The sequence below is a fragment of the Zingiber officinale genome, chromosome 5A (genome assembly GCF_018446385.1).
Source record: "Zingiber officinale cultivar Zhangliang chromosome 5A, Zo_v1.1, whole genome shotgun sequence".
NCBI lineage: Eukaryota > Viridiplantae > Streptophyta > Magnoliopsida > Zingiberales > Zingiberaceae > Zingiber > Zingiber officinale.
Window position 1 is genome coordinate 21,193,194 of NC_055994.1, and position 19,528 is coordinate 21,212,721.

A 19,528-nucleotide genomic window follows, 5' to 3' on the forward strand; every position below is an offset into this window, starting at 1 on the left:
ATTAAAATGTTGTTAAAAAATTGACTAATGTTATTCATATGTTCTGCCCATAAAAAAAAGAGAAGAGAGAGAAGAGAGAGAGAAATATAGTGAAGAAAAGAAAATGGTAGAAAAAGTCAAATTGTCAGGAGGGTAAAATAGGAAATGCATTTTAAAAAGTGCGTTCTTTGGTAAATACCAAAGTAGCGTACGCCTTTTGGAAATTTAAAACTCTAGGTGCGCCCTTTGGTAAATTGCCGTATAGATTTTGTAGTGAATATTATAATTTTTTTAATGTCAATTACTTTGGTTAATATGTATAAATGTGCAATCGAAAATTAGAAATTTTATTGAAGATTCTTTTCTAAAATATTTATTTATGAAATGATCAAATTAAGAAATTTTCTATATTTATTTAATTTGTGGTGGATTTGTCCGTCTAACTCATAATCTACCTTGGGTTGGGCTAAATTAGAAATTTCTTAACTCACTAGGATGTCGAGCCGACCCGCCCCGCCCTACCCTACCTCGCCCCACCCTATTAGCTCCTCCATGGACTGGCCTATCAGACCGCTCTAACTATAGGATCATAGTCGCTATAATTATGTAACAATTATGAATTTGTAGTCACTACAACAACATCAAAACAAGAACAATTTCGAAAAGTAAAATATACAGAAGTAAGTGGAATGAACTGTCCTTTTGATAATAAATGAAAAAAAAAACATCCCTTTAACAATTCTAATAAAAAGGATGTCCTTTCAATTTTAGCCTAAATTTTATAGTATCCAGGATGTAACTTGGTAGAATTTACAATAGAATTTATAATTTAATAACACCTACAATATAATTTTGATAATATTTTGAAGTCAGTAAAATAAATAATGTTTCAAGATTCATGGCCAAATATTAGAATGAATTTGGAAAAAAAAGCAATATATCCATCCTCTTATTCATACCAAAATCCATAGTCATTCATCACAAGTTTGTCGATCAATCAACATGTCGAAGGTTGCTTTAAGAACTCGAATGATACAAGTGTGTTGTAGAGTTGAATCTAGAACAACATAAGCAAAATAAGGTAAAATTCTGTAGTGGTTTTACCAACTGAAGCACAACAAAGAATGTTCCTTGCAAGGCATCTCTTTTGTGAAACAAAAGAGCTTCAAAGTGTCCCTAATCTCTCATCTATGTTTAAACAAGACTTGGGGGCCCAACATTATGCTCCCATGAACTGAACTACTGAGCTAGGGAAATGATGCATGCCACTGGTGTCATGAAATGTTAGCTCATCTTTCAAGCCAATTTCATATTGTTTAGATTGTGGACCAAGGCTCCTGTTTCATCAAACCTCTTCAATGGAGGATGGACCAGAGCAAAGACAAGTCATTTCTCAAGTCTTAAGCTAGAGTTGAGTTGGCATCGATCGACCTTAATCATTAACCTTCGCCTCGAAGAAACTTTCAGTACTTTTGCATGTGGTTGAGAATTAGAACAGAGTTGCATCATAGATATAATGCCGTCGTCATCTTCATGCGTAGCCTCACGCCAGTTCATGCGATCATGCAACTCAAATTCATCAGAAGAGGCAGAGAAAGACTCATGATTCTGGTTTCTTGCACTCAAGACTTCTCTATGATAAATCCAGAGAAGTCAACGTACACGTAGCACCTCATGGAAATTCCAAAGTCAAACTGAACCAGTTTTGCTTCTCTTCAGTTCCCCCAATGCCAAAATGAAGTCGAAATATATTTGAGTCAAGAAGAAGTAAGGATTCCCTCGTACGTTCCACCACTTCAAAACCTTTCTCCAATCCAACTCCAGCGACCACCAATTAAGTAGCTCGTTTTCTCCACCCTCCTACCCCCTTTCTGGAAGCTGGTAAGACAGCAAGAGTAGTGGAATGTAGAAGTTGCCATGTTCTAAAAAGTATACTTTTTTTTTTGTCCAGCCCTGGTTTCAATAATTGAGTCTTTATTGTAGCAATTTGTTCTCAAAATCTAATCTTTATTGTAGATTCGTTCTCAAAATCTAATCTTTATGTTTTATTAGCGATCGTTGTTAATCATATAAATCTCAGCTGTTACTTGGCCCACCTTCGTCTTCTCGTAATACTATAAGCCATGGCTGACTGCCGGCGCGATAGAGATAAAAAAAGGGGAGGGAGAGGCATAGTGGTGACCAAGGTGGCGGAGGACAAGAAGCAACAGCTACCGCCATTGGCGTTCTTCCCGACTGTGCTCCGCCAGTGGGTGCTCGGTTACAAGAGGAAAAGCACTGCTCGATGCCAACCGGCGTACGCCACGTCGCCCACGTCACCTTCGACCGCTTCCGTGGATTTCTACCGCTTCCGTGGATTTCTTGGCCTGCCCATCGAGTTCGAGCCTGAGGTTTCGATTTCTGTTCAAGTTCTCTGCATCTCATTGATTATTTGTTTCTCTAATTCTCTCTGGAATAAATTCCATTGCAGTGCAACTTGTGTTTGGCATTTCCACTGAATCAATGCAATGCTCATTTGATTCAAGAGGCAACAGTGTTCCAACCATACTTTTGCTCATGCAAAGACATCTTCTAATAGGAGTGATCATGGATCAAGTTGGTTCGATTATTGAAGTAAAAAATTATCCGGTCCTACTAGATCAGATAATGTAATATCATGACCTACATCCGGCCCTATATTCAGCGGTTCTTATGTATCAGATATCCGACGGATTGTCAGTTATTTGGATATCCGACTCTATATCCAATGAAATATAAAATATAAATATAAATATAAAAAAAATATTTTAAAATGATAATAGACATTACTCATTATACATTGTAGCAGGTAATCGGAAATAGCTACTATAACATGTAGCAGTTTATCGGCAGTAGCTGCTATAACTTATTGCTACTTATCAACAGTAGTTGCTACAAGTAGATGTGATCGCGGATCAGGTTGGTTCGTTTATTGGGATAAAAAATTATCCGGCCCTACTAGATCAGATAATGTAATATCAGGACCCTACATCCGGCCCTATATCCGGCGGATTATTTTTTTTGGATTCGGTTCAGGTCGATATAAGCGGGTTGGTCGGTTTGACGGGTTGACTGCTCACCCCTATCTTCTAGGGGCACAGACGCACAATGCACTTCTTAGAGCACTCTCATGAAAGGGGTGTTATAACCAATGTTGAGAAAATCGGACCGGATCGGCCGGTCCGACCGATTGAACTGCGAACCGACTCTTGATCTGGTCTGATCAATCATTAAAGTTGAAAAAAATTAAAAAGATTAGTCAAAACCGGTCAAAATCATAGGTTTAATCAGCATTGAAGCATGATTTTTAATTATTGAAGCATGATATATATATATATATATATAACAGTTGAATCATCGATTAGACCGGTCAAATCTTAAAAATCTTGACCCGATTATCTCACTGGTTAAGTGACCGGTCCGATTTTCAAAATATTGATTATAACATCCTTTCAATATTAAAAGAGTTATACACTCCTTCGTGTTCAAGAGATTGAACAAGTTAAGTGGGCTTGGCCCACCCCATTAGTTTATGTTGTTTTATTTATTAAAAAATTTAAAAAAGATAAATAATAATACATGAGAGTATTTTTTAAATAATAATAATAATTTTTTAAATTGTAATAATTTAATTTTTGTATATATTTTTTCAACAGTTTGGGTTTTTATTTTATATTATTTATAATTTATTTATTTAATATGTATTAATTTTAAGATGATTAAATATACTAATATTTATAAATAATGAATGTTAATGTTAAAAGAAAAATGATAAAAAAGATATATTCTTATCATGGGTTGGAGAATTAATAAGATGTTATAACCTTGGAAGTTAAAAATTAATGCAAGAAAGATTATAACATGTATGAGACTCATATAAACATTGAACGCATTTAATGTGTTTTTTTTAATATTTTTTAATTTGTATGTGGCCCACCGCGTGCCACATGGGTAAAACTTATTATTATTTTTATTTAATAATTTAAAATTTTAAAAATTAAAAGAAATTATAATCAACGGATAGTTTTTAAAATTTTTTGTTATATATATATATTATATTAAAAACATTTTTTTTTAAAAAAAACTTTCAGATGGATAGTTTCTAATGAACGAATAGTTTTAATTATTCAACTATTTTTTAACGAATAGTTTTAAAAAAATCTTAATTTTTAATCAATAGATAGTTTTAATTTTGTAACGGCTTTTTTATGAGATAGTTTTTTTTTTAAAAAAAAAAGTGAAATTTCATCTTATAAATACGCACCATCTTGTTTCAATCTTTCAATACTAAATCCATCTAAAAATCTTCTTATTTTACTCTAAAATAGATGAAAATAGTTGAGAATTGTTTTAGAAATTTTATGATTAACCAAAAATTATCAGAAAAAGAATCCTTCTTCTCAAAATTCACAAATTCTACCAAATTACTCATATTTTTTATATCCAACAAATTATCCACATAATCTCTACTCACCAAATCCATATGGTTCATATTCACTAAATTATCCATATAATTCATATTCACAAAATTATCCATCTATTCCACATGCAACCGATATGTCTTTTACATCTCTAGCGGAAAATGAACCGTTTACTCCGACTTTTGTTCTAGAGACTCATTTGTCTAACCGTGAATCCCCAATTGAACTCGTAAAATTGGAGAAGGTGGATTCTAACGCTGCGAGTAGAACAAAGCAGTTAATATAGAGTAAGGTTGAAGACGAGGTTTTAACGAGATTGTTTGTTACTATTAGTGATGATCCAATCATCGGCAATGATCAGAAGGTAGATGCTTTTTGAGGATGTTTTGCAAGCTACTACAATGAGAATCATCCTCCAGGTACATCCAATAGAATTGCTACTTGCTAGTGTCATACGATCGCACTATCACAATACCATACAAAAAAAAGGTATATCACTTCAATACAAATTACAATAGTGTTTATAGTGCGTATTGTAGCGACCACAATGATAAGGACATATTGCGGCTTTGCGTATGAAAAATATCACGAGAAAAATAATGGCGTTGCATTTAATCTTGAGCATGTATGGAGAATGAAAAAGATTGTCCAATGTTTACTCTACAATTAGTTGATCACCTTGTTGGCACGAATAAGGCAAGGACCTCAAAGTCGGGGGCAAACAACACCTCATCTAACCAAGATGCGAGTCTACATGTAGACCTAAGTGAAGAAGAAACTCGTCCAATGAGTCAGAAGGCAACAAAAAGAAAGGGAAAAGACAACATAAAATCAGACATTGAATGTATGACAACAAATTTGGATAATATGTTTGCAGTTTGTTGAGTATACAAGCATAAAAATGACTGAAGTTAAAATGAAAAAAAAAACAACTCAAAGTTGAGGAGATGAAAACAAGCGCAATCGAGATGAAAGCAAAAGTTGCCTTAGCCAAAGTTTATGTAACACCCACTAAGCTTTTAAGATAAAATAAGAGAATGATGAATTTGCCTTAGAAAAATATTAGTAGAATGTTGAACCAAAAAGAAATAAAAAGAAATAAAAATAGGGAGTTGTCAAGGATTGAACCTTGAACTTCTCATGATGTAAATGATAGGATTAATGGGTAATAACCAGTTGGGATAGGAATAATATATTGATAGCAAAGGAGGGAAACTCATGATAAGGATGAGAGTAAAAGCTAGCCAAAAGAAAACAAGAAAAGAACAAGAGAAAGACAACTTGCCTTCCTTCTTTTCTCTCCCTCTTCCTCTCTTTTTTGCCGTGACTTAAAGAGGACCATTAAGGGGATTCATTCCCCTTGTTTCATCATGAATGATGAGAACAAATAAATAAATAAAATAAAAATAAAATGAAAAAAAAGGCTAAGGGAGAAGGAAAGCAAAAACCAATTTTGCTACCTCTTCCCCCTTAACATAAAAGGGAGCATGTGAAGAGAAGATTTGATTTTTCTCTCATTTCTCTCATTCTCCCCTCTCCATCACCGAGAACCTCAGCCCCCTCTCCTCCATTTTCGGCCCCCAAAACAAAGTTCCTCCTAGGATACAAAGGAGGGCTACCAAAGGAAATCAAAGGAGGAGAACAAGAAGAAGAGACCCTTTCTTCCATCACCACACTTTAGAACCACAAGAGAAAAGGATGTAAGTATCCCCTCACCTGTGGTACAAGTAGTTTTGATGTGTTTTTGGATTTTATGAGGATTTCAAAACCTAGAACAAAGTTGTGAAAAATTCGGCCAAAGGAAGGACTTGTGATCCTAGGAATGTTTAAAATAAGCCTTGATTCATGATAATTTTTCTATGCTTTGTAAGAAGGTTTTCTCTCATATTTTTATATATATGTGATGTTGGATTAGAGATGTATCTAACCCTAGAGTTTCGGCCAAAAAGGTTTTATAAGGGCTAGGGAATTTATTTGTTTACCTAACTTGCACAAAACCCTCTAAATAAATGGTTAAGGATTCATTATTGTTTTCATACTTGAAGGTTACTTGGAACCAAAAGTATCCCACTCACAAGTTTCGGCCAAGGAAGGGTTTAGGGTTAGGAATACTTTGAATTTAAACTCACCATGTTTATATGATAGAATATAGAGTTTCTTAAAGAAGTTGCATGCTTGTATGTTGATAGAAACTCATGAACACCACTCTTAATATTTCGGCCATGGTAAGGTGGATGGCTTAGAATATCTTAAACAGATTTTTAACATGCTCAAAACCTCCATGACAATAAGATATGAAAGTTGTTTAATGCTCCCATGCTTAATTAGAGTATAGGAAAATTGGTTGCATGATATATGATAATTATGACCACAAGGGTCCTAGCTTGTTGTGAACAAAATTTATATGTATAGTTCTTTGATATTTTTGCCATAAAACTTGTTTAGGTTTTCCATACTTTAGGCCACCTAAAACCTAGTTTAAAGACTTGGAAGGTTTCGGCCAAACATATGCTATGAGATAAAGAAAGGAAAAACCTAGGAAACCTAAGACACAATTTAAATATATGCTTATAGTGCTTGACTTTTATACATGTTATGAAATGTGTTATGACTTTCTATGCTTTTATGCCATTTGAAAAAATTTTATGTTTGATGAGGTTCGGCCATGTAGGGTTTAAAGACCTAGAAACCCTAAAAATTTAGACCTCATGTGTTAAAGATGCTTCTTAAGAAATTGAGATAACATGTTGTTGTGTTCACATGCTTATATATTTAACTATGATTCAAATGGATACCTTAAGGTCTCGTCCATGAAGGGATACATGCCCTAGAAACCCTAGAACTTACATTGAACATGCTCATGTCACTCTCCATGAAATATGAAATGTAGAAAGCTAAAAATTCACATGCTATATGTTGTTAGTGACCTAAATTGATGCTAAGGGAAGTTTCGGCCATGACCACTTGTATGATGCCATTTATGAATTTATACATGATGTTAGAGTAAGTTCACATGCTTGTATGCTTGCTTGAAAACCTAAATGAGTACTTGTAAGTTTCGGCCAAGACATAAATTTAAGGGCTTAAAGAATTTAGGAACTAACTCAATGGTGCTTACCATATTTCTTGAAATGAATGCTATAAATATGGTTAAAGTTTCCATGCTTTATGTCCTTTAGAACCTTGTTTCACACTTGTTAAGATTCGGCCAAATGAGGTTTAAGGACTTGGAGAACTTAGAGTCCAAGTAAATCTTGGTTATGAGACTTCCTATGAAAATGATATGTGAATGAATTAGGTTCTACATGCTTGGATGTGTTTAAAAACCTAAATGGGCACCTAAGAGGGTTTCGGCCATGATAAGAACCCAAAGGATTAGGAAGCTTAGTACCCAAATTAATCATGTTACATTGTTCCTTATGATTGGATGAGCACATGATATACTTTTATGCTTAGACATGTATGCTTGTGAGCTATACCAGATGAGAATTTCTACGATATGTTATGAGTTCAAAATATGCATGTTTTATGTTATGATATGTGGGTAAATCTTACATGCTTTGGCGATATGATATGAGCTGAAAATATGCATGCTTATGTTATGATATATGGTTAAATTATGCATGCTTTGATGCTATGTTTAGTGCTTAAAATATGCATGCTTTCATGATATGCTATGTGGTTAAATTATGCATGCTTTGATGCTATGTTTAGTGCTTAAAATATGCATGCTTTCATGATATGCTATGTGGTTAAATTATGCATGCTTGATGATATGCTTTATGCTTAAAATATGCATGTTTTTATGATCCATGCCTAAGTGATGCATATTGTTATGATAGGATGTATGCCTAAGTGATGCATATTGTTATGATATGATGTATGCCTAAGTGATGCATACTTTTATGGTATGATGTATGCCTAAGTGATGCATACCTTTATGACATGATGTATGCCTAAGTGATGCATACCTTTATGATATGATGTATGCCTAAGTGATGCATACTTTTATGACATGATGTATGCCTAAGTGATGCATACCTTTATGATATGATGTATGCCTAAGTGATGCATACTTTTATGACATGATGTATGCCTAAGTGATGCATACTTTTATGATATGATGCGTGCCTAAGTGATGCATGCTTTTATGATGTATGATATGTATAAGTATGACATGTACTTTACTTTATATGGCTTGTACCAAGGGTGGGCTCCATAAGCGCCCCGGGGTCGATGGAATAAGACTCGGGCCTCGTTAGGGATGGGCTCCTAAGTGCCCCTAGGTCGATGGAGTAAGACTCGGGCCTAGTATGTTTGCCTTGTAGGGTTCAAGACTTGCTACCTTGGACCTACATAGGTTGCGCGCAATATGTAAGTGGTACATAGCCGGGATCCCCTTTAAGTTGAGATTATGTTCAAATATATATATATATGTAAGAAGAAATGGTTTTAAAGATCATGAGACATACACATGTTTTTCGGATGCATGTTTTTCAAAATCATATGCATATACCTTATGATGATTTATATGCCATGGTTAGATATGATTACGTTATGTTCCATGATATGTTCATGTGTATGATATGCCATGACTCCTTATGATGATATGCCATGATTAGATACGATTATGTTATGCTTCATGCTATGCTTTACGCTATGATATGCCATGACTAGTTATGATTTCTTCATGTTGCATGATATGCTTAAAAGAGTATGTTACATTATGTCATGACTAGTTGAAGTGATGCCATGTTGAGACATTCTTTGATTATATTATGATTTTCGGTTTTAGTGAGTAGGAAAGGAACTTACTGAGCCATGAGTGCTCACAACTTACTGTCCTTGTACCACAGATAAAGGAAAAAGTTGGATGAGCTAGAGGAGCAGCAGGAGAGGCAAGGAGATGTGTGTGGCGGTGGCTAGGCAACCAAATAAGAACCTGCTTTAAAACTTTTAAAGAACTACGCTTTGGTATAATGAATTGTAGTACCATATGTGTGACTTGATGTTATGTTTCTACTAAATTTGTTATCATGTTATTGAGGCACTGATAGTGTAGTTCGGATTTGATAAAAAGGAAAACAAAAGAAAAGTTTTTATTAAACTAAGAAAATTATTTTAAGTCTTCCGCTGTTATTTGTACATAGAGTATCGTAGCCCCGTCCCTTAGGGTTAGCAGGGAGGGCGGGCGTTACAGCTTAATTAAAAGAACACGCAATCCTTTTGAAGGACACTTCGCAAATGATAGAGGAGCAATTAATCATCCACGAACATCTATGTCAAGAGATTAGAGGAGATGAAATATATAATTTTCATTTATTATAATGTTCAATTATTATACTTTCCAATTAATGTAATTTTTTATTATTGTACTATTCAATTAATGTAACTTTCAATTATTGTACTTTTCAATTGATTATTGTAATTTTCAATGAATCAAATATTTTTACTCAGAAAGAAGAAATAAGTAAATTGGGTGGTCCACCCAAACAAGTATCCGTTGAAATATATTTTTATTTAATCAATTAATGAGAATCATTCTATTAATAGAAAGTAGCAAGCAAAAAATAAATAGACACCTTGTGCTCTACAATTCTTATTCTAAACATAGACTTGAATTAGTTTCCTCCAAAATGTCTCAATATTCAAGTAGCACTAGCTTTGAATCGACAAGTGAAAACGAAGTCCAAGATGAAGTTGGTGACGAAGGTTATGATTCGGGGAATGAGCTAATGTCATTGATACTTCAACAAAGTCGACAAATAGTTGAAGCATATAAAAGTAATAACAAGATGCGGCGAAGAAGAAGGTTCATCTAATTAAAGAAATCGTGAAGTCGGACATACGAGGTTCTTTAATGATTATTTCTCCACAAACTCAGTGTATCCGGATCAATTATTTCGAAGATGATTTCGCATGAGAAGAGATTTATTTTGTCACATAGTTAATGCACTTGAGAGTTGTTCTTTGTATTTTCAACAGAGGGATGATGATGCGAGAAGAAAAGCTTTTCACCACTACAAAAATGCATGGTTGCGATTCGTCAATTGTCTTATGGAGTCTCAGTCAACCATCTTGATGAGTACCTATGCATGGATGAATCAACCGCCATCAAGTGTCTGTTCAAGTTCTACGGTTATGTGGTTGAACTATTTAGTGATCGATACTTGAGAAGGCCGAATGCTGGTAATGTTCAATGTCTTCTTCAAATGCATAATGAGAGGCACAGATTCCTTGGAATGTTGGGCAACCTTGATTGCATGCATTGGGAATGGAAAAATTATCCAATTGATTGGAAAGACCAGTTTACAAGAGGTCATGGATCACCAATAATAGTGTTTGAAGCGGTCGCGTCTCAAGACTTGTGGATATGGTTGCATTCTTTGGTGTCGCAGGTTCACGTAATGATATTAATGTGTTATACGAATTTCTGATATTCAATAACGTCTTGTAAGAAAATGCCCCGGAGATTAATTTCATAGTCAACGAGACTCAATATACAAAGGGGTATTATCTAACAAATAGAATATATCCAGAATGAGCTACTTTCTTGAAGGCTTTTCTTTGCTCGGAAGATCCCAAGAGAAGATTGTTTAAGGAAAGACAAGTGGTTGCAAGAAAAAATGTTGAATGAGCATTTGGGGTGCTCCAAGCTCGATAAGCAATTGTCAGAGGTCCAACTCATTATTGGTACAGAAAAAAGTTAAAACATATTATGTTAGCATGTATTATTTTGTATAACATGATTATTGAAGATGAGGGGGGCCAAGTGACAAATTGGTATAACGATGAAGGTGATGAACCCGGACAACCCATCCAGGGTTCAAATCGAGGATTTCATGATTATTTCCGGACAAATTCCGAACTACCACTACAACAGAAATAGCTTTTCGCAGCTTGCTATTAACATCACACATTAAAAGCACACTATTAATAGTATTATTAATGGCGTGCATGTTGATGCACGCCGTTAATAGTATAAACTTGAATAAGAAAAAAAATTTATGTCTAAATATTAACGACGCACATTAAAAGCATGTCGTTAATACTATAAATATTTAATAACAATAACAGCGTACAAGAATAGGCTGTTGGGGCAATTTTCCTTGGTTAAGGTTGACCAGTTTGACTAAGCTTGAGTTGAGTCAAGCTTGAGTCGAGGTTTGAGTTTTGATGTTTGACAATATATGGAGATTGCTAGGGCAATCGTCCGGTTATGGAGATGGTCAAAGGGTTGACCAGGTTGATGAGAATGCAAGTCAAGTAGGTCAAGGTTGACAGGAGACTTTATTGGGAAAGTCCTAACTAGATGCTAGGCGTATGGAAGTCCTAACTGGAGGTTAGGCGTATGTAAAGTCCTAACTGGAGGTTAGGCGTATGGAAGTTCTAACTGGAGTTTAGGCAGTGGTGGAAGTCCTAACTGGAGGTTAGGCAATTGGAAAGTCCAAGTGTGATCTTGGCAAAGGGTGGTAAGTCCTAGTGTGACTTGGGAAGGAGAACTCGATAACTAGGATGAGACCGAAGGAAGCTCTTGAAGGAAAAACGTGAAGGATGGAGAGATATCCGAGGGACGCAAGACTGATAGAGGAGGCTAGAAAGCTAGTTCGAGGTTAGTCGAGTGTGGTGGTATAATTCGACAACTAGGATGAGGCCGAAGGAAGATCCTGAAGGCAAGGTGTGAAGGATGGGAGATATCAGAGGGACGCAAGGCTGATGGAGGAGGCTAGAAGGTTAATTCGAGGTTGGTCGGGTGTGGCCAAATACTAGGCACGGAGACTCAACAAGTCACGGTTGACCAGGAGTTGGGTTGGAGGCTTTGGACTTGAGTTTGAGTCAAGTCCAGGCTGGTCAATTGATCGGGCAATTGATTGAACCAGGGTCCAATCGATCAGTCGATCAATTGGTGTGTGCTGTGATTGTGGGAAGGCCCAATCGATCGGTTGATCGATTGGGATATAAAATCGCGAGCACAGGAGCTTTCCCAATCGATCGAGTGATCGATTGGGAGCTGCCCAATCGATTGGTCGATCGATTGGGCAGGGGAGTTCTCGCGCGATCGCGAGAACACAGAACGCTTCTGAATCGATCCACCGATCGATTCAGATGTTCCCAATCGATCAGTCGATCGATTGGGATTCGACCATTGCGAAGGAAACGAGCGATGGGCGGCTACGATGAAGCGGTGCTGACGTGGCAATTGATTGAGGATGAATTGGATCGATTGGGAGCACTATTTAAAGCCTGGGTGGAGCATTTTCTCTGCAGAACTTTGCGTTCTTTCCTGCGATTCTTCTGCGACTTCTCCACAGCTCTCTCCACCAGTCTTGAAGGTTCTTGGAGGCACGTCCAAGTCAATAGGCGAGTTGCAACAAGAAGAAGAAGCTAGGGTTAGGGTTTATTGTACAAATCTTGTAAGATTTCTCTTGTGTTTGCTTCTCTTTATATTCTTGTTGTATTGTGAGCTTGTAAGGCTTCTCCGCCTTCGGTAGTTGCCGCAAAGGAGTGGTTTCATAGTGGAGGGTGCGTGAGTGTATGGATCCTTGGACTAGTCACTTCTGCTTGAGGTGAATACCAAGTAAATTCCTAGAGTTAGCGTTGTTGGTGTTTGGTTCTTGTATTTTCCGCTGCACATCATCAAGAAGAAGCAAACCAACTCAAGCGCGACGAAACGCTATTCACCCCCTCTAGCGGGTACAAAGGTCCTAACATAGGCATGCTGCAAATACTTTTATTTATTATCAATAGCATGCAACATATATGCTATGATTAGTTTGGAAATAATAAAGAAAAAGTAATAATAAAATAAAATTATGTTAAAAAAAATTAAATAAAAAAATGATTAAAATAGAACGTAACTTGTGATTAGTATGGAAATAATAAAGAAAAAGTAATAATAAAATAAAGTTATGTTAAACAAAATTAAATTAAAAAAATACATGATGAAACGAAAACGTAACTTGGTTAAAAAAACTCAAGTAAGAAAAATTAAAGTTAATTAAAAAAAAAGCAAGATCCTGCTAAATAAAAAAAACATGGCTAAATTAACGCATAGGTTAAACCATCGCCTGAAGCCTTCGTCGCCCGAAGCCTTTGCCGCCCGAAGCCATTGCCGCAACAGTTCCTTGCCTCTCCACAATAGCTCTCTACCTCTCTTCACTATTGTCGCCATCGTCGGACTCCTCTCTACCTCTCGGCACTCATCGCCATCAGCCGTAGGAATCCTCTCCGCCTCTCTGCACTGTCCATCGCCGACCGTATGACTCCACTCTGCCTCTCCACACTCGCCGTCGTCTGCTAGAAGACTTCCTTCCATCTCTCCGTATCATAGGACCACAGCAAGAGTAAGCAAGCCCTTTGCTAACCACACCACACTCTACATCAAGCCAAAAGCTCAAAGCCAAAGGTAACCCTAATCTCTAAGTCCCTAAACTCATTTGGGCGACACTGCTCGACTCTTTCACTTTTGTGAACTGTGTTCGGCTTTGATTGTTGTACACTTACAAAGTATGAGCACTTAAATGCTCATTTTAGAAATGATTTTTGCAAGTCACTGCGCCAAGCTCTATTCACTACAAGAAAAAGCCTCATAGACATCGGTGGAACAACAACAGTTTTAAGCAAAAATCGATGTCTTTGAGTATTTTACACCGGTTTTTTCAAAAACCGGTGTCTATAAGCGCAGATTTTCGCTCATAGACATCGGTTTTTTAGCCGATGTCTATGAGCGCCTTTTTTTTTGTTAATAGACATCGGTTTTAACAGCGGTTTTTAAAACCCGATGTTAATGAACCAAAAAAAAATAATTTAATTTTTCCACCAGCCAAAATTTATAACACTTCACAAAGTTCCCTCCAAACCTAAACCAATATCGCGCCCCTTCTCTCAGCCTAAACCTAAACCTCCGACCATCTCTCTCAGCCTCATCTCCCTCTTCCCCTTCTTGGATCTCTTCCCCTTCCTGGATCGACGCCCCTTCCTCTCCCGATTAGGATCAAAACCACCTGCTTCGATCCTAAGCAAAATCGTAGTTCCATTCTGCCTCCTCGTTCGATCCTCTCTTCCTCCTCCTCCTTCCTCTCTTCGCTCTTCCCGGCTAAGGTAGGGGCCGACAAGATCCGAACAGCTAGAGGACGCCCACGACCACCATGGCACGGTTGGTCGGCAACATGAGGGAATCCGAAGGAAGAGAGAACAACACCGAGATCTCTGATCTTGTGTAAAGGGGTCGCCTTCTTCTGAAGAAGAGAGATCGAGTGCAGTACAAGAATAACGAAGTATGTCTGCCTGTTAAAACCCTAAAATTGCAGGCATAAAGGCTCTCCGTGCTTCGTTTTCTCCTTCTCGGCCTCTTCGCTCGTTGGGTACACGGTCATCTTCAAAACCTCTCGTTTCCTCTTTTCATTCTTCTTAATCGTCTGATTGCTAAAGGTTGAGGATGGGGTTTGGGGTTAACCTCTCTATAAAGCGCCGAAGCCTTTTCTTTTCCCTCGACTTTCTCCTCTGTTCTTCCTCTACTTCTCGCGACTTCGGACTTCACGCGACCGAGACCGGAGATTTCTTCTTCTCTCGGTGGCGCCGGCGAAGAGTGGACCTTGGAGCGTTGAGAGGAAGAGAGGTTAGTTACAGCCGAACCTTCTTTCTCCCCGATCCCTTCCTCCCTTCTCTGATCTCGGTGAACAACGGCGATGGATCTCGATCGGTGGATTTCGCCGGTTGTCGGGAGGGAACCAAGGGCATCGGCGTTGGATCAGGCCAGCATCGATTGTTTGGAGGAGGTAACAACCATTGTTCCTTCCCGATCTTTGTCCCTATTCGTCGGCAAGAACAAGTCGTTGCCCTAACTTCGATCTTGGAGGTAAGGGTTTGGTTTTGGTTGTTAATTCGAACCTTGATCCTTTCTAGTGTTGATTCAGGTGGTTCTTTCTGGGAAGCAAAGACTGGTATTTTGGTCCCGGCCACCACAGCTCTGTTGGATCGATCTCTTCTTCGTATCAGTGATCGTCTCCGGTGATTGAAGGGTGCAGAGGTAATGAGGTCGATTTGTTGTTGTTGTTAACAGGTTGTTTTGATGACTTCTTGTTATTCTTTCTTCTTGATCCGGCTAGTGAAGATGCACTATGTAATGTTCTGTTTGTAGGGGATTGAGGTACGGTTTAGTTCTTGTTCCTTACCCTTGTGCGATCATTAGTTGCAGTAGATGTTACCTAATGAATCCTGTGTGTTTTGAGCTGGATCCACGGCAGAGTCAATAAGAATTTGTTTGTTCTGGTGTTGGAGGTTAAGGGTATGCTGTGTTACTAGTTAATAAGGATAAGAGTTGTTATATTGGGTAATTGAATGTTGTAAATAAAGATTAACCTGAATCTGAAATGGTTTCAGTGACATTTAGGTTTCATGTTAGGTGATTATGGAAGATTGTAACCTTGAAGATCTAATGGGAATTTAGATATTGGATGGTTTAGGTTAGAATATAAATTTAATATGGTTATGTTAAAAGAAGGGAGCCGTACCTATGGTTAGCATTTCTTTTGTATGTTCATTTCCTCCAGGTTTTTGTAATTTAATTTCCACCCTCTAGGGTTTTTTTTTTAATTCAGTTTTCGATGCCTAATTCCACCCTGCTTCTTTCTGACATACATTTACACATTGTTTCAGAGGATGCGATGTGCTTATTTTAGATATTGGATTGGGAAGTGCAGAGAATCAAGCAAGGGTCAAGGAGTTGCTTCATGTGGAGGAATCAAAACTAGAGGAGGATGAGGGTAAGTGTTTTTACTCATAATATTATTTTAGTTTCTGTTCAGATCAGTTGGCACTCGATTCTGTGCTTTAGGAAATACCACTCCAGCAGTGAGATGGGTTCGAGATGATAAATATGATTGCATCCGATTAAAGCATTGCAAGGTGAGCTATATTCACTGTGTATCCCCCGTTCAGAGTACATATGTATCTGTATAGTAATTAATTTCAATATAGACACATCAAATTACCTTAATTGTTTCTGGACATAGACTTAATCCTTTGGATTACTTTATTTTAATTGGTAGAGTATTTGCCACTACCTTTCTATTATTCATTCTTTTGCTTTGCAGGTTGTGAAAAAATTGATTGGCATCGGAAAGGAGACTATTTCACTACTGTCGTTCCTAGTGATATCCTAATTATGAATTTTAGTTGCACTTATTTTTAGTCATTCCTAGTGCCTATTTTATATCTCAGTTTTGTTTCTTTCTTTTTTCTAATACACACTGACAAATTGGAAATATATAAAAATCATGACATTATACCTAGTTACCTAGCCTTTGAGGCTGGAATCAGGATGAAACCTAAAGTGCCTTGAAAAGTTTAGGCATACCAAATTCTCTCAGTTTAATGACAGAGGTCAGTTGTGTTATAAACTTTGTTATTTTCCTTGTTTTTCATTTACCACGTCTAGATTAAGAAACTATGGCTTTCTAACTCAAATAAAAATTGCAATTCCTGCCTATCTTAGACCTAACATTAACTTATTAATTGAACAGGTGTTTTAGATTGTAAATTTCATTCGAGGCAGCCATGGCTATTCACAGCTGGAGCAGATTCTGTCATTAAACTGTATTGCCACTAATGATAGATTCTCCAGGAAACTTTGAAGAATCTCCTCGAGTCAAGATACGTGAGTACTTGCTGATCCTACATGACTACGGTAGCAAGTTCATGTTCTTTGCTGAAGCTGCAACCTATTTATGAGGTCGTTCTATATGGCACCGGCACCTAGAGCAAGTTCGTGTTCTTTGCTAAAATTGCAATCTATTTACAAGGTCTTTAGGTTAGTTTTGTTGTTAATTTATTTTATTGTTGGCTGCTAAAACTGTCTATAATTTCTAAATTACTTATAAAGCTATATCCTTTTATGTCGACTTATAATTTATTTTATTAAGATTTTTGAACTTACGCATCACCTTCAGATTTAAGTTAGTTACTTTATTTTCATTGTCTTTGAAGGACTACTGTTATTATATATTTTCCTGGTTTCTTGTCATGGTTATTCCTTATCCTCTATCCTTTATGTACTTTCTTTTGCTTTAGATGCTAGAACAAAAAGCAAACTAATGTAACCCAGTGTGCTGATGTAGCTACTTCAGAAATAAAGCATAGTTAAAGATCCCCAGTAGATGATGCAGTGCTCATTCCTTGCATAAACAAATCCAAACACCAAGCAAGGTATATACAAAAAATACAATGAAGGTCATCTGTAGACACGTTGGAAGGTTTCATACCAAAACATTGTAGTCGTCACCAAAACCTCCAAGGGTCCTTAAATGGGGGAACATAATTTTCTGTAGGAGGGAGGAGACGAAAAGATTCTACCGTCTTTTGAAGTACAGGGCCCAACTGCAGAAAAAACCCAACCGTTCAGAATGTTACGGATTTGAAAGAATTTTAGTTCTGAAACTGGAATCATATGATCTTGAAATCAGGGAGATAATAACAAGTTGTTTTTTTCCTTGTTGAATAACTTCATTTTAATAATTTTTCCCAAGTCATGCTTTGCTTTACAACCTAACCATCCACAAGCATTGTCAAGCCTTGGCAACATATATATACATGGATTGGTAAGCTTTAGAAATGTTTGATGACAACTGCGCGGATAGTTTATTTTTGTTCCTTAATGAAACTTCTCTTCATGCAGTAATATGATGAGTGTTGTTGCATCATTCTATAAGGCAATTTTAGCAGTTACAACAGGGATATTTGTGCCCTTCAACAACTTGGCTATTATATACAAGCAACAGGTAGGTACTATATCTGCCTTTTTCATTGCTAGTTTGAGAGTTACTGCATATTGCCTCATTTAATAGAAGAAAGTCATATAATTTGTCTATCATCTTCTTTGTTGTCTTTGCCCTTAGTTGGAAATTGATAGTTCTCTTGTATTACAATAGGGAAATTATGCAGAAGCGATAGCCTGTAAATTTGATTGGATTATAGTTTTATATTGATTGGATTATAGTTTTAAATTTGATGGAATGCTTGCCTTTATGCACAGAGACTATGCTTTGCATCGGAAGTGAATGGCATCGTTATCCTTCTTCATTTTTTATGTCTTCGTACATTAAGGAAGTTCAATGGATAAATGAAGGATTTAGGGGTCTTCTCCCATGTCCTTTTAATTCAAGTTTGGGAGGCATGACAACTACCCCACCTTATTTCAATGACAAGAACAAGGGTTCTCATGGCCAATATGTGTCTATTAATGGGATTTTCAATGTCTTGCTTACCACGCTAATCCTACTTCTGATTGGATTTGCAGCTTCAAGATATCAAACTCTACACCTTCTATATGGAGCTAGATTTGCAAAAGCCATATCCAACTCGAGGAAGTGACTTATTGACATGGGAGGTAGGTGTACCTCTTTAGTTCCGCTTTTAACCAAATATCCCTCTAAAGATTCATTTGTGTGCTCTTAACAGATCTATTCCTACAACGTTGTTATCTAGGATTAGCATTTATTTTGTTAAATGTGATTTATGCACCTATAATTATTCTGGTGAAGTTAGCATTCTATTAAACTAGATTATGACCTTTGCAGAGAACTTATTGGTAACCAAGGACTTTGTGAAGATAGCAAATTTTGGCCTTGCTCGTGAAGTTCATTCAAAGCCACCATTCACAGAATAGGTTTCAACACGCTGGTAAGCATGTTTATGACAAGCACTTGTGATCTTATATTTTTTATTTGATACATGTACACATTTGTTTTAGTTATTTGACATATGGTGGATTTATATGTTTTTAGAGTTTACAAATCTCAAGTACTCCAGAGTTGAAATTGATGAAATGCAGTTCGAGTGGGCTGAATGCATGCTAGATTACATTTGAAGTGCGGTTCTACCTTGATGTGTTAAAAGAATGTTCTACCTTGATTTTGATATCTATTAGCTAGCTTTTGATGTAAAAAGAATGTTTGGGTATTTTATGGATATTGTTGTAAGAAGATTATTTATACAATTTATGAATATTTGTGTATTTTATGGATATTATTGAATGAAGAATATCTGTATAATTTTTGAATATTTGTGTATTTTTTTTTGTTATTGTCGATTTTTCATTGTTTCGGAAATCA

At 36.7% G+C, this 19,528-nt stretch overlaps 1 long non-coding RNA gene and 1 pseudogene across 1 annotated transcript; both read left to right on the top strand.

Annotated features, from left to right (window-relative positions):
* The first annotated feature begins 2,101 nt into the window (after positions 1–2,101).
* The window catches only part of LOC121979465, a 41,825-nt pseudogene continuing 24,398 nt past the window's right edge, over positions 2,102–19,528 (top strand).
* LOC121980297 lies at positions 18,571–19,226 on the top strand. Its single transcript, XR_006111484.1, has 3 exons — positions 18,571–18,804; positions 18,995–19,097; positions 19,204–19,226. It is a non-coding gene; the product is annotated as an uncharacterized LOC121980297 (long non-coding RNA).